Source organism: Carex rostrata, chromosome 32 (assembly GCF_964058835.1).
Source record: "Carex rostrata chromosome 32, lpCarRost1.2, whole genome shotgun sequence".
NCBI classification, from domain to species: Eukaryota; Viridiplantae; Streptophyta; class Magnoliopsida; order Poales; family Cyperaceae; genus Carex; species Carex rostrata.
Window position 1 is genome coordinate 5,117,679 of NC_135949.1, and position 17,322 is coordinate 5,135,000.

At 31.5% G+C, this 17,322-nt stretch overlaps 1 long non-coding RNA gene across 1 annotated transcript in view; it reads left to right on the forward strand.

Moving 5' to 3' along the window:
* The first annotated feature begins 6,303 nt into the window (after positions 1 to 6,303).
* LOC144547961 (uncharacterized) overlaps positions 6,304 to 17,322 on the forward strand; it is a 61,595-nt gene continuing 50,576 nt past the window's right edge. The window contains exon 1 of the long non-coding RNA XR_013509189.1: positions 6,304 to 6,693. This is a non-coding gene — a long non-coding RNA (uncharacterized LOC144547961). The remainder of the gene's footprint in view (positions 6,694 to 17,322) is intronic.

A 17,322-nucleotide genomic window follows, 5' to 3' on the forward strand; every position in this document is an offset into this window, starting at 1 on the left:
ATCGGTTGTTTAAAATAACCGATCCTAATTCTAAAAAAAAAAAAAAAAACTTTTAGGATCGGTTTTTAAATAAAAATCGATCCTAAAAGTTTTTTTTTTTTATCAGATCATAATTAAAAAATAAAAAATAAAAAAAACTTTTAGGATCGGTTTTTAAATAAAAACCGATCCTAAAATTTTTTTTTTTTTTTTTTTTGGAATTATGATCTGAAATACAATCAAGATCGGTTTTAATATAAAACCGATCTTGATAGTACGTATCAGGATCGGTTGTTATGTAATTTAAAAAAAAAATTCGAAAATACTATCAAGATCGGTTCTTATATAAAAACCGATCTTGATAGTACGTATCGGGATCGGTTCTTAGTCAAAAACCGATCTAGATAACAACTATTAAGATCGGTTTTATTAAAAAACCGATCCTAATAGTTTCTATTTGGATCGGTTCTTGAAAAATATAAAACCGATCCTGATAGTATCAGTATCGCCTTCATCAGGATCGGTTGGATTCCGATACTGATATGTGTATATAACCGATCCTGATTCCTGTTTTTCCACTAGTGACACTTTTAGAGTTATAAAAAAGACACACACACACATATACACACACATATATATATAAATTGAAAATGGGGTGGCAGCACTTCGGGCCAAGTGCTTATGGAAGCACATTAGCCTATCTCTCTCTCTCTCTATATATATATATATATGTCGTGTAATTATCTGTCACAAAATTTCAACATATAGTATATTTCTGGATTTGGAAGCAAATTAATTAGAGGCACTTTCTGCGTGGAATAACTACTAATTTCATATATTTCTCCCAAAGTGCGCAGGGTGAAGCTAAGATGTTTCGCAGGATGATACAAATTAAATTTTAGAATTAAGCATAATATTATAATTATTTTGAATATTAAGTATATTTGTTTGATTTTTATGAGAAAAACATAGAAAGAGAAACATAATTTGAAGAAAATTTTCTTAGGAGGCATAATTGTATATCAAAATAAAACTGTTAGTTTTAATCTATCTTTACATAAAAAATTATCACTTTTCAATTTGATTGAATGTAAATTGATAAGTTAAAAATTCAACATTCAAAAACTATTAACATTTTAACAAGCCCCTGTTACCAATCAAAATAAAATTAAAATGTCATAATTTTTGTAAGTGCATAAAGAAAATGATGTAGAACATATCTAATAATTTTATTTTGACATTTGAGTAAGAAATTTTTAAAAAACGAAGATACAATAAAAACATAAGTGTTGGCATTTAAATCCTCCTTGTAGAACATTTCTTCGGTACAAATTAAGCAATAACTTAACGGCAGGTATTTATACCCATAATAAGATTACAAGTATATTCGAGGCTTTTTTTAATTTTTGGCACACACTCAACACACACGAATAAAAATGTAAAAATCCATTTAATTTTTTCCGAAAAATTCAAGAACTAGAAGTTTAATTTTTTACAGAATTTTAATGACTAAAAGCTTGAGAAATATAATTGTCCTCGTAATTATTCTAAAAAAAGAAAACATAATTTTTGTGTTTTTAGTTTACCATGCATCAGTTATAAGTTATAACAGTTTAAAACTACATTGCTATTATGCAAAAAAAAAAAAACTTTATGTTTTCAATATTCAATGGTGTTTCTGTTTTGAACACCTTCAATTAACTCAGGAGGACTATTCCTCGTACATTCCTTCATCAAGGAACTCACAGAGAGAATCATGAATACTGGTTCACAGCTTCTAAAACGGTGGTGCCACAAGGAAGCATTGCTTCTGAACGAGTGAGAGTATGGGAAGCATCTTGTGGGTTGAAGATGTCTAATCTAGGTCCGATAACGAGCTTTGACATTCTCGAATGCTTGCTCATCAACTGTCACCCCTATTACAAAATGGAATAAGTTGTTTACCAATTTAGTGAGAAGTTTTCACCGAGACATCTCTCTGACAAACTACAATGATTAAAAAACCATCTTTTAGGGGGAAATATGACAGTCCATATTGTTAATCTTGATTTCCTCAAATATTTTGTTTTACTAAATCTGTTTAATTAGTTGAATTTATTGGAATTCTCTTTATTTGTAATATAGCAAAAGATTAAGAATTTAGGATGTAACTGATGTCTTGCATTTTCATGACTTATGTATCTTGTATATATGTAATTTATAACTTATATAAAAGATGAAGAGATCATACAAATTTGATTATGCATTCTTAGTGGGTTACTCACGGAACATGCATGTGCTGCCAATTGATTACATATATAATAATTAGATAGTAGTTACTTCATAGTTTTGTTGTTCTCTCATCATACATATTGAATTTTGAAAAAAAATATAAATATTATATTTTTCCACAACAAAAAATTGTCATACTGAAAAAAAAAAAATATAAAACGAATTTTGAAAGATAACTACAATTTTGCTCAATAACTAAGGTTTTTCTCATCATCAATTTGTTGTAGTTTATTTTGCGGCAATGATTTCCAGCGTGTCAGGCGGAATAAATGGTGAATGATCTACATGGGACCCTGAACATGATTTATCAGTTGCCAGAAAGGAGAGGGTGTAAGTTTTTAGAATGCTGACAGTACTGTACTAGATAGTTTGGGTGGGATGATTTGTAATTTGCAGGGACTGTTGACTATAAACTTAACTTCTATTACTTAAGAGAGGAGTACTACACATATATACAACTATCTCACATATTTTACTACTCACGGACACACCATGCTCATACACCTACAGATCTATTTATACCATGCCATTGTCGGTATGGAATTTTCTAGTGCTAATCGACATTGCTTTCTAGACTATACATAATGAAATAGTAATATCTAGTAAATTCTCTTACCGACATAACAAACCCAGTAAGGTAAATTCTAGATTAATCAAGAAGATGAATTTGGGCCTTGGGCCTTCGGTGTTGATTTTAACACTCCTCCTCAGCACCGATTTCATATTGTCTTGATCTTCGGTACTCCGTGTTTATCTGAATCGTCTTACTTCTTGTTGCTTCTTTTAATTTTCTGAGCTTGAAGTTGCTCAGACGTCTGCAGTCGACCTTCCATAATAATCTTCTTCGGAAGTGAAAGTTCTAGAATATTCTTCTCACGTTGCATTGGCAAAAGTCGTCATCGAGTTTTCTTCTCTCGACGGATCACCTGACGAGCTGCATCTTCTTGCACGAACTCTCGTCCTGCAGTCTTCTCCGCAACAACGATACTCCTCTAGGTCATCTCGTCATCATCACCCTCCTTGGTGATGGCCTCCAACTCAATGCTCTCTTCTGGCTTCTCCTTATCAGCCACTGCGCACTTTACAATTCTGGTCTCCTTTTTGACCGGTTCTTCAATTGGTTCTTCAAAGAACCATAACTCAAAATCGATCTCCTCATCCTCAGGCTCACCAGCCTCTTCGACATCCTCTACGTCGGCCACCGATTGCATCGCAACAGCCGCTACTACGTCCCACTCTTCTTCACTTGGGACCTCCTCCGATGCCTTCTCTTTTGTGGTCACCATGAAGCTTCCTTCATTCTTTCTAAAGCGGCACTCTCTCGCATAGTGCCCTCGTTGTTCGCAATTGTAGCACTCCACTCTTCTATTCCGGTATTCACCACCTTCGGCTCCTTTTCCCTCTTGGCCTTTAGGAGCTCCCCCTGAACACGAACACCTATTGCATTGTTCATGACAGGCCTTCTCCATCTCAGGTTGTCGTCGATACCAATTCCTGCTCGACTCTCCACGTCGACCACTATACAGGGCCTTCTCCTCTTCGTGCTTCACCGTCAAACCTGACAGCTGCTTGGCAAGAGCTTCCTGACTGGCCAACAAATTCTCTAATTCTAGCAGGGTTGGTTGCATCGCCCATCCTTGGATTGCCGTGATGAAGGCGCTGTACTCAGGCCTCATGCCATTTAGGAATATCCATCGCATTCTATCCTCGCCAATTTTCGCATTGGCGTCTAGCTGCTCAATCTCCCTACACAAATTCTTTACTTTAAGAATCACTTATAGTCTTGTCACCTTGGGAGATATTCATCAGCTCCCTTTTGAGCAGTTGCAGCTGACTTGTATTCTTCCTTGAAAACAACACAGCAAAGACATCCCATGCCTCTTTTGGTGTCTCAACATCTTCAATGTGAGATAGTAGGCTGTCCATCGTAGCCTTCAACACAAATAACGCTCGGTCCGCCTTCACTTTTCACTTCTTATAAGCTCGGATCGAATTCGGTAGCGGTTCGATCTCATCGCCACCGACAATCTCCCACAGATCTTGCCCCTGCAAATATGACTTAATACACGTGCGCTAGTCTCTATAATTATAATTATACAGCTTCTCAATTAAACCACTCATGCCACTCAAATCTGACATTTCGACACCACGATGTACTAAGGGGTTACACAAACCTCCTATCAGCATGACCTTTGACACAACAACAGACTCACGAGTTATTTGAACTTTTTGGCCAACAGGACCTAACCGACTTTGATACCACTTATTAGCTGTCAACTAATTTAATTTATTTAAGAAGAGAATACAAGAGTGGAATGCAATTTATAATTTGATATGTTTCTATCTCACTCACTCTTCTTACTTCTCTGATGCATCACGCCAAATACTATCCATCCTATTTATAGCTACTATATGTCGGTGATTGAGTATTCTAGATAATACAAGATTTTCCTAATGCCGACTTTTACTTGTGTCGGTTATATTCAATTTAAAATTTACCACAGTACACTAGTAACTTCTAGTAGATTATAGTATGTCGGTTAAGCAACAATTCACAACTAGGATTTGGGCCTTGGGCTTTTATCGGTGCTTATATATTAACAATGACATATATGATATTGATAGGATAATTTTTGTCAAGGAAAGCTGAATAGTTTGTTAGTTGTAACATTGTCATTTGTCAAATGGTACTAGTGTCATTTTGAACATGTTTCATATATGGGGTGATGTATTGATGCGACATTGTCTCAATAGCTGATGAGAAAAAACTTAGTTGTTAAGCAAAATGCAGTTACATTTTGGAAATGTGTTTTTTTTTTTTTTTTTTTTCATTTTCAGACTAAGAGATTCCTTTGAAGTAAATCATAATATTTTTTTTTCAAAATTTATTATGTATGACGAGAGAATAACAAAAATATGATGTAACTACTATTTAATTATTATAATTAATTGGCGACACATATTTCGTGAGTTAACCACTAAGAATTGATAATCAAATTTGTATGATCTCTTCCTCTTTTATACAAGTCATAAACTACATATGCAAGACACACAAGTAACGAAAATACAAGAAATCAGATACATCTTAAATTCTTAGCCATTTCCTATATATTACAATTAAAGATTGCATCTGATAGTTCAATTAATTGAGTAGATTTAGCAAAACAAAATATTGGAGAAAACTAATGTCTTTTTTTGAAGTAAAAATGTGAGGATCAAGGCCCTTAGATTCCAGTGCAACAAACAACAATAGTATCAAATTACATTATTGCTTTTCCAAAGAAAAGAAAAGAAAAGGGAAAATGAAAAAAGGAGAAAAAATATATACAAATTTTAAGAAAAATAAGATGAAAAGAAAAAAAAAATAAGAAGATAAGAAGTAAAAGTGCAGAAGTATTATTTAGCACATGTGAGTTTTTGTTAATTGTTCTTTTGGAACCAAACTTGTAAATTTAGCCATGAGTTTCCCTTTAATGTCCTGCTTGACTGCTCGATTGTTTGAAAAATCCGTCTGCATCGCTCCTTCCAAACTACAAAGACCATATTTTCTCCTGAGAGATCAATATTAACTAGACCCGGGCTAAGTGCAAGATTGCTGGGCTTGAGCAACATCGGATGCAATCGGACGGCAGACATGATCCCACGTGAATAACTCTGGTCCGACGGTGGATTGAGAGACAACGAGATGCAGCGAGGGAACAAACTCCTCTGCTAAAGAACTTAGCTTTGACTCGCACTTCATCATCATCGTTGACCCTTAAACCCATTTTTTTTCCTTTTTGGTTTTTTTTTTTTTTTTGAAGAAGTGAGAACCGAGGCGGTGAAGTTTTATAGGAGGATTATAAAAAAGGAAATTTATTGTCAGAACATTGTTCAAAAAATTTGGTTTAATGAATCACTTAAGTTGAAGACATTATTGTTTAGCTGGAATTAAAATATTTTTAGTTTATTCTAATTTAGATGTGATGAGATATAGTAGTACGTAGTTAAAAGATTTATTTTAATGGAACACTGAATTACAACAATTCCCCTCTTGGTGATGAAGATGCAATATTTGAAAATTTAGACGACAATTCAGATGAGCCAAAGGAAAATTCCGAAGCGGAAATGTATCATAGTGATGATTATGACATGATGAATGGCAATGCTTTTGATCCTACAACAATTCTATCAGAACTTGCGAACGAGAATTTTGTTGAGCTTAGTGACTTCCCCTCTGCCTTAGGAAATTGGCATCTGATAAAGATTCAATGTTGAAGGGTTCTTTTAAACCTAGTATGCATAGTTATTAATACTCTCCTCATTTCAGATGACCTCATGGATGCATCAATTTGTTGTAGTTGACTTTGTGGCAATATATGTGTCAGGGGGAATAAGTGGTGAATGATCTAAATGACACTCTGAACAAGGATTTATCAGAGAATTGCCAGATAGGAGAGGGATGTAAGTTATTAAAATTAAAATGTTGACTGGACTAGATAGTTTGGAAGGGGTGATTTGTAATTTGTAGGGACAGATCTGATAAGATATTTTTTTGTCAAGGAAAGCTGAATAGTTTGTTAGTTGTAACATTGTCAGATGGTACAAGTGCCATTTTGAACATGTTCCATGGGGTGATTAAAAAGACCTTATTTGTTGGGCAAAATGTACGGAGTTATCTTTGGAAATTTGTATTATTTTTTTTTAGACTAACATAATATTTTGTGTCAAAACTTTTTTTTTTCTTTTCAAAATTCAATATGTATGATGGGAGAATAATAAAACTATGAAGTAACTACTATCTAATATAATCAATTGTCGACACACAAATCTTTTATATGAGTAAACTACTAGGAATGGATAATCAAATTTGCATGATCTCTTCATCTTTTATATAAGTTATAAATTACATATACAAGATACATAAGTCATGAAAATGCAAGACATCAGATCAATGATTAAAAAACCATCTTCTACAGGGAAATATGACAATCCATATTGTTAATCTTGATTTTCTCTAATATTTTGTTTTACTAAATCTGTTTAATTAGTTGAATTTATTGGAATTCTGTTTAATTAGCAAAAGATTAAGAATTTAGTATGTAACTGATGTCTTGCATTTTCATAACTAATGTATCTTGTATATGTAATTTATAACTTATATAAAAGATGAAGAGATCATACAAATTTGATTATGCATTCTTAGTGGGTTACTCACAGAACATGTGTTGCCAATTGACTACATATATAATAATTAGATAGTAGTTACTTCATAGTTATGTTGTTCTCTCGTCATACATATTGAATTTTGAAAAAAAAGATACAAATATTATATTTTTCCTCAAAAAAAAAGATTATGTCATACTGAAAATTATATAAAACGAATTTCCAAAGATAACTACAATTTTGCTCAATAAGTAAGGTTTTTCTCATCAGCTATTGGGGCATTGTCACATCAGCACATCACCCTCAGGAACATGTTCAAAATGTACTGGTACCATCTGATAATGTTACAACTAACATACAATTCAGCTTTCCTTGACGAAAAAATTATCCTATCAGCACCTGTCTCACCTGAATGATCATCTAAATTTTCAAATATTACATCGTCAGCACCAAGAGGGGCATTATTGTAATTATCTTCTATAGGGGAAGCTAAAGCCTGAAGCGGCACAACGTACTGTAATTCAAATTATCAATCCACTAAAAAAAAATTCAAATCATAATCCTCTTATTCGCGATACTGGACGAGATAATGTAAAAGCTAATCTGCAAACGTACCTCTTCTTGTAGACCATGTGATCATTGGACAATGCCGGTATATAAATTGACAACCAACAAAAGGATATGTTTTAATGACTAAAAGCATTGCTTCCGAACGAGTGAGAGTTTGGCAAGCATCTTGTGGGTTGAAGATGTCTAATCTAGGTTCAATAATGAGCTTCGACATCGTCAAATGCTTGCTCATGAACTGTCACCCCTATTACAAGATGGAATAACTCGTTTACCAGTTAAGTGAGAAGTTTTCACTGAGATATCTCTCTAGAAGCAGAAAATGTGACAGTTCATATTGTTAATATTGATTTCCTCTTATATTTTGTTTTACAAAATCTGTTTAATAATTAGTTGAATTTATTGGAATTAATATCTTTATTTGTAATATAGCAAAAGATTAAGAATTTAGGATGTAACTGATGTCTTGCATTTTCATTAGTTATGTGTCTTGTATATGTAATTTATAACTTATATAAAAGATGAAGAGATCATACAAATTTGATTATGCATTCTTAGTGGGTTAATCACGGAACATGTGTTGCCAATTGATTACATATATAATAATTAGATAGTAGTTACTTCATAGTTTTATTGTTCTCTCGTCATACATATTGAATTTTGAAAAAAAGATATAAATATCATATTTTTCCACAAAAAAAAAGATTTTGTCATACTGAAAAAAAAATATATAAAACAAATTTCCAAAGATAACTACAATTTTGCTCAATAACTAAGGTTTTTCTCATCAGCTATTGGGGGCTTGGGGCATTTTCACATCAGTACATCACCCTCAAGAACATGTTCAAAATGTACCGGTACCATCTGACAATGTTATAACTAAGCATCTACATCCCTTCAACTCAAATGAGTTTCTAAATAACTATTAACTGCTTTTTAGAAATTAAGGTGTTTAAAGTTTCTAATTCTCACATCTTTGAAATTAACTTTAGAGTTTATATTAAGCTATAGAAGTAACAAATTAAAAAAAAAAATTAATTTGAGCCAATTATTTGATTAGCATGGAGTTTATAAACAGTTAATAAAAAATTTTACTGTATAGTTTCTAAATAAGAAATTCTCCCACATCTCTGAAACTGAGTTAGACACACATCCATTTGAGAAGTAATAACTAGGCATATTAGGTTTAAAAGAATCCTTTGATATTGAATCTCTATCAGATTTCAGATCCCAATCCTAAGGCACTAGAGAAAGTCGCTAAGCTCAACGAAATTCTCATTGGCAAGCTCAAATAGAATTGTCGATGTAGGATCAAAAGCATTGCCATTCACCATATCATAATCGTCACTATGATACATTTTTCGCTTCGGGATTCGCCCGTCTCACCTGAATGATCATCTAAATTTTCAAATATTGAATCCTCAGCACCAAGAGGGGCATTGTTGTAATTGTCTTCTATAGGGGGAGAGCTGAAGCCTGAAGCTGCACAACTGTAATTCAAATAGATAATTCGTTTCAACAATAATTTTGAAATTAAATCTTTCAGGCTATTATCAAAGACAGTGATGAGGTTCAATGTATTGAAGGGGATTCCAGCTAGTTCTACCAGGGATAGCAGTAAGAACTAAGAAGGCTTTCATTGCTGTCTAGAAGCAGCCCTTTTTCTATGTGGTGCTATTTTGTATCAGATTTTGTCTTTTTTAAGGAGTAAATTTTTTGTAATGCTCATCATTTTCTGGTGTTGAATTTTCCTATGCTTTGATGTGAGCTCTTTTTGAAAAAGTGCGAATTTTGTGGTTTGTCCAAGTTCGAATCATTTATAATGTAGAATCTGGAAAATTGGTTTTTATTTAGGAAATGCTGATTATGTGAATTTTATTATGATATTAATTTGATAGCTTTTAAACATAAAAAATGGTAGTTCCTGCAAATAAGTTCTAGGATAATTCCCAACGCTTACTTAAAGGTTTGTAGTCTGACAATTTGTACTGAAACTTTGAAAATAAGTTAGAATTGTAAATTTCAAGTTTTTTAAATTTAAGAGTATTTTCATAAGCTTGCAAATTCAATTGATTAAATAAATAATCTGATGAAGTCTTTGTTGTAGAAGTTAAAAACGAATAAAAGGAATTGGTAAATTTCCTTGTAGCCATACAGATAATATGATTTGCATACAATGGTGTTTTAAGAGTACTACAGGCTTGTCAGAAACACTACTGAAATAATTCTATGGAGAACAATGGAGAGAAATAATTTCAGCCCAATATGGGCCAAACACCACCCACACAATTTTAAGGGTTCCAAGTTATAAAAAAAAATCATATATATAGGTCGCGCCGTGTTATTATCTTTCACAAAATTTCAACATAGTATATGGATTTGGAAGCAAATTATTTAGAGGCACCAGATATTTTTTATTTTTTAGCTGGAGGGTACTTGCTCCTCCTGATTTCACATGGTTTCGTCCCTGAATAATTCGGCGTTCAGTTCGGCATCACAAAAAAAAAAAATTATTTGGATTTAATTCAGGTTTAATTCGTGAATCTTATGACTATGCCTGAAAGCGCTTATGTTTGCACTTCAGTGCAGTTATGATGAGGTCATATCTGCCAACAAATACACTAATTGACCTTCAAATAAGGTTCATTGAGTTTAATTTAGTTTGGATTTATCCATTTAATCCTCAATTTAATCCACTCTATTTATCCAATCAATCCTCAATTAATTTACTTACAAAACTGAGGTATGGTGCCAACTTGGTAGCATACAAGCTTTTGTTTAAGTTTTTGCATCACTTCATTTAGTTGGTATGATATACTGGTATAGGGCAATTGGGAACTACAATAAAAAAAAAAAACAAGTACTAGATCTGACTTAAGAGTTTTTTTTTTTTTGTTATTTTCAGAAATAGAACTAGGGGATGATTCAAATGTCTTTATTTTTGATGTATCCATTATGGTTTCGATTTTTTAATTTCTAATAAGAAAATTTTAAACCTCCTATTTTAAAGTAAAACCATTACATGTAATCTATATCATATATGAGGAGGGATCCACTTACAACATTTAAAAGTTACAGCATCTTACCACAACTTAGTTTTGTAATTTTTAAAGTCCAAACAGTCGATCCAAACCGCTGAACATGTAATATGTACTAACATGTGTTTGAATATCAAATTTTACAGTTTTTTTGAATTTTTTTACTATTTATTGAGTATTTTATAAAACTGTTGTTTTTCAGTGGTCCAGAATTATCTAAAAGTAGCACATTTTAATAAAGATTATATGTTGAGCGGTTTGGATCAACTGTTTGGACTTTAAAAACCGCAAAACTAAGTTGTAGTAAGATGTTGTAACTTTCAAATGTTGTAAGTGGATCCCTCCATCATATATACATATTACTAGTATCATACCCGTGCGTTGCAACGGGGACATATTATAAGAAACAAATATATCAATGAAAATAATAATTATTTAAAAATTAAAACACATGTTAATAGAAAATTTATATGATTATGTATTTTTAATTAACTTTAATCGTGACCTCTGATAACAATTTGATGATGTGATGATTTTTTATTTTTAAGTACCAATGATATCAAATAATAGCTCGATTCGAATCTAATATCAAATATCATACAACAATTCAATATCAACATATAATATGATATAAAAAACATAAATAAAAAGTGTTATCGTGTGTATGTACAGGATATACACACACACACATATTATAAGAAAAATATATATTTACACACACGTTTCAATTTATATTCTTCTTTGTTTCCAATTTAGAACACACACACACACACATTGATATATTATATATCGGAAATATATTCTAAATTGTCCACACCAATATGTATAGAAACAAAGAAAGAGAAATAAGGAAATAAAAAAAATGATTTTCATTGCGATCCGTATAAAAACGAAGAAGGAAACAATAAATTAGAAAATGGAAGGTGGAGTCTTCCCAATTGAAGAGGAGAAATATGGAAACAAAAAAAAATAAGGAAACGAATAAATATATCGCTAAATTTCAGAATTTATTCAATTTTAATTGTAACATATCGTGTGGCAGCATATGTGGTGGATATGTTTTTAACTAAATTTAGACTTCTATACATAAAACAGATGCATTTAATCAAAAGAAGACAAAATATGTAATTAGAGAGCTGAGATCAAATCCGAAGTTTTATCTCTCAATCGTAGCTGTTGGCGAATCGGACACCCAACGTGCTTAATAATAGAATAGAGATTAATAATAGAATAGAGATATACATTGGCATAAAAAAATTATTACTTTCAGATTTTTTTTTATATATGAATTAATAAGTTGAAAAATTAACATATAGAAATTATTCACATCAGTGTATTTTTACAAGTCCTCGTTATTAATCAAAACAAAATTCCAAATAGCATAATTTTTTACGTGTACATAAAAAATAAAGACATTTGAGTTTAAAATTTAAAGTTATTAAAGTTAAAAATGAAAACATAATAAATACACCATGTTCATAATCATAGGACAATTCTTCGGTACAAATTAATTAAGCAACAACTTAATAGAATCTACTATACCCATAATATATAAGAATGAAAGTTTAAAAAACAATTTAATTTTTCCTTAGAATTTAATAATTCAAGAACTAGAAGTTTAATTTTTTTTTTTTAAAAGATAAAACATAATTTCTGAGCTTTTGTACTTAACATCAGTTTTAACATTTTGAAATTACTTTCACTTGGAATGCAAAAAAGCTTCATTTTCCAAAATTTTCATTGAACACCTTCAACTCAACAAGATGATTCCTCAGTTTCTCTTTTATTATTGAACTCACAGGTAGAATCATGAATACTTCCCCATGCTTTCAGACGAGTGACAACACAAATAAGTTTTGCTTATGAATGATTTGGAGTCTGACAAGGAGCTCATGGGTTGAAGACCTATAATCTGGATACAATAACGAGGTTTGGCTCTGTCATATGCCTCTTTGTTGACTATATTATAAAATGGAATAACTAGTTGAACAATTAATTGAGTGAAAGGTCTATGCAGAGATTTCTTTCTGACAAATTACAATGATTGAATAACCATCTCCCACAAGAAAATCTGACAGTCCATATAGTTAATATTGATTTCCTCTAATATTTTGTTTGACTAAATCTGTTTAATTAGTTGAACTATGTGAATGCAATCTTTACTTGTAATATAGCAAAAGGTTAAGAATTTAAGATGAATCTGATTTCTTGCATTTTCATGACTTATGTATCTTGTATGTGTAATTTATAACTTACATTAAAAATTGAAGAGATCATGCAATTTTGATTATCCATTTTTGGTAGTTTAATTATTCATGAAATATATGTGTCACCAATTGATTAGATTAGATAGTAGTTACTTCATATAGTTTTGTATTCTCTCGTCATTCATAATGAATTTTTAAAATTAAAAAAAAAAAAAACAAATTTCCAAAGGTAACATCATTTTACAAATTTCCAAAGGTAATTATTTTTATAAAATTTGTAACAAATTTTATAGTGAGTTTTCATTTCTCGTCTTGCATATAAATTTTGTAATATATATTAACGATCATATATTATGTCCGTTGATTATGTTAATTTAATACCATAACAAATATTATAATAAATATTCTACAACTATTTATCATACGAGTGACTTTAAAATGTGCTTGGATATTAAACTGTTTATGCAGTGAATGTGAAGACTAAACTCCATATTTTAATTTTTCCGACTAATTTCATATATAACCTTTCTGATTGAATTAACTCCATAACTTTTTTTATTGACTTCAAACGATAAATTTGAATAGTTGAATCCGATCTTCTCCTAGATTAACGTGTTTACATGTCAATAAAAAAATATTTTTGAAATAATTTACCACAAAATCAAACAGATAAAAAAATAATATTTTTTTTAGCATATTATATTTTTGACTACTCGACTTTATAGTAAATTATTTTGAAAATTTTTTTTTTTATGTGTAAATATATCGCTCTAGAAATAGATCACTTTGTACGGTTCGAATTTGTTATCCGAAGTCGATCATATAAATTTTGGAGTTCAGTAGCATTCAATAAAATGAATCAATTTGAATGGCGCTAGCCTTTGTCTCTCATTTAACCTGACAGAAGGGTCCCGCTAGCCTTCAACCTATCAGCCTTCATTTTACTGAATTCAAATGTATACACCTCACGCACTCCATGCCACCTCTAGTTGTACACACGATTCATGAAGATCATCCATTGAGCAGCCTCACGGTTCATGCTACTCCATGCCCATGTAGATGGAAAGGATCTTCCTAATCAGAGGAACGACAGAGAGCTCAGTGCCAACTTGAAGATGCCGTTTGGATGTTTCAACGTTCAATTACACGTGTCAAATGCTGATTGAACTATGCCTGATAGAAGGAATATGCTATGGAACCTTCAAGCTAGACTGTTAAGTTGCTAGCTATCCAAACTCACCTTGCACGCCAACCGTTCAATGAAATTAACAATCAAGATGAAGCAGCAAATTAAAACCCTAGTGTTGCCATAGCCTTAAGGCTATATAAGGAGCATCCCAGAAGCAATGGATATACACAATCTGGGTCAAATGTCAAATACCATGGCAAAACTTTGTTAAGCCCCATATATCTCAAATATAGCAAAAACCCCAAATCAAATTCAAATTAGGGTAAAACATTTCTATTACCTTAAATTTGTCTTCCAATAACACTCCAAATTTGTCTTATCGTTTTGATTATTAAACAATTTTAATTTTTCTCTTTCTATGGAATTTAATTTTTCCTGCTTTTTTCTATGGAATTATTTTTTTTTTGCTTACTTCTATGGAATTGAATTTTTTTTCAATTTCATCTATGGAACTGAAAAAAAATTGATTCCTTCTATGAAAATAAAGATCAACATAAACAAAACATGTATACAAGATACTGAAAAAAAAATTGATTCTTTCTACGACAATGATGTTGAAATAAAGATCAATTATTTAAGACATCTAAAACATGTATAATCTTGTTGTGAAAATATTTATTAAGAATATCATCAAATTCGAATGAAAAAAATACAATTATAGCCATCATAACTGTTTCAGCACAATAAATTCAAGCATAGCAACAAAAATTTGGATTTGTACTTCTATTATGCAAGCATTGCATTAAGATTTAGATATGTACTATATATTTTTCACATTTATAATCCATGTTTTATGTCATTATTAGTTTTTATCATCATCTAATAAAATTATTCAACCAATTTTCACTTTTATTATACGTTATATATTTATCAACTAGACTTGAATTTATAAATATACTAATTAAATTATTTTGATCCAGATTTTTGGATGCAATGTGTGGTAGAAAATATTGTCAACGGTATCATCTTCATCCAAAACTGTTTAACATATAACAATACATTAGTTTAAAATATAAAAAAAATATCATTCAATGTTAATGTTCTAAGACAGAAAAAAAAGACATAAGTGAATAGCTCCTTAATCAATATTGAGTATTGGTATTGTAAAATATATAGAAACAAGAAGCAAAAATCTCAGAACAACATCACTGAAAATAAAAATTTATAAGCAATATTCTAAATAAGTTGTAGCTTAAGAACACCATCGACCATAGTGCTACTCGCTAGTGTATAAAAATATTGTGAATGTTTGAAAAATAATGTTCATGTCTAATATTAAAAGAAGGTTTAATAATAATATATTGCCGTAATTGATAGTTAAAGTTAACTATGTGATGGAAGCAAGCTGCGTTGATGGATATTAGACTAAAATTGATTTGATGTTTGCTTGGAACTGTCTAATTCCTATTATCTAATAATTTATTATATTATGAAATAAATTGTTGTTGATTGTCCTTCAAATAGGAGGACTATGTTGTTGGTATTAAGTATCATTCAATAAATATAATCTTGTATAAATAATACAATAAATATACGTTGTGCATATTTCAATGTTTCACAATTATTATTTTCGAACAAAATGAAAATTAGCCTGATGCATTTATTTGAGACTAGTTAAGTGCCCGTGCGTTGCAACGGGATTGAAATATTATTTTGATCACTTTCTTTAGATGCGATTAATTTTTATAAAATGAATGTATATGCAATTATTTGAATTATTTGAAAGTACTACATTATATCGCTTTGAAACAAGCATTCAAGCATGAATTTGAATTATTTGAATAGCAGATATATCGCTTTGAAACAAGCATTCAAGCATGAATTTGAAAAACAAACAAGTATCACTGAGAACCGTGCAGACAAAATATCAAAATAAATATATACTGGAAAATGATAATATCATATTTATGTTTTCTTTTTTGTTTTTATTTTTATTTTTTCATTCTATTTCGTTGTTTCTATTATTGGTTTATATTTTTCATTCTGTTATATTATGTTCTATTCTGTTGTAATGTTTTGTTTTTTTCATTCTGTATTGTTCTGTAATAGGGCATTTACAACCCTAATAAAACACTCCAATTGAAAGTGTTTGAAGCACTCTAGTAGTGTCTCTATATGGCATGATAATAGGACATTTACAACCCTAACACTCCAATTGAAAGTGTTTGAAGCACTCTAGTAGTGTCTCTATATGGCATGATAATATGACATTTACAACCCTAATACAACACTCTAATTGAAGGTGTTTGAAGCACTCTAGTTGTGTCTCTCTATGGCAATATATTAGGGCATTTACAACCCTAATACAACACTCCAATTGAAGGTGCTTGGAGCACTCTAGTAGTGTCTCCATATGGCAAGATAGAAGGGCATTTACAACCCTAATACAATACTAAAATGAAGGTGTTTGGTGCAATCTAGTTGTCTCCCTAAATGGCAAGATAACAGGCCATTTCCAACCCTAATAAAACACTCCAATTGAAGGTGTTTTGGAGCACCCTCATAGTGTCTCTATATGCCAAGATAATATGGCATTTACAACCATAATAAAACACTCGAATTGAAGGTGTATGGAGCACTCTAGTTGTGTGTGTCTTTTTGGAAAGATAATAGGACATTTGAAACCCTAATATAACACTCTAATTAAAGGTTTTTGGAGCACACTTGTAGGTCAATCATTAGGATCGCGCGCACGCACACACACACCCACACACACACACGCAAACACACACAGACACACACACGCATGCACACCCACACACACACGCGCGCAAACACACATGCACACATACACGCACGCACGCACACACACACCCACACGCACACAAGCACACACACTCGCACACACAAGCACACACACACGCACACACGCACACGCACACCCACACGCACACAAGCACACACACCCGCACACACAAGCACACAC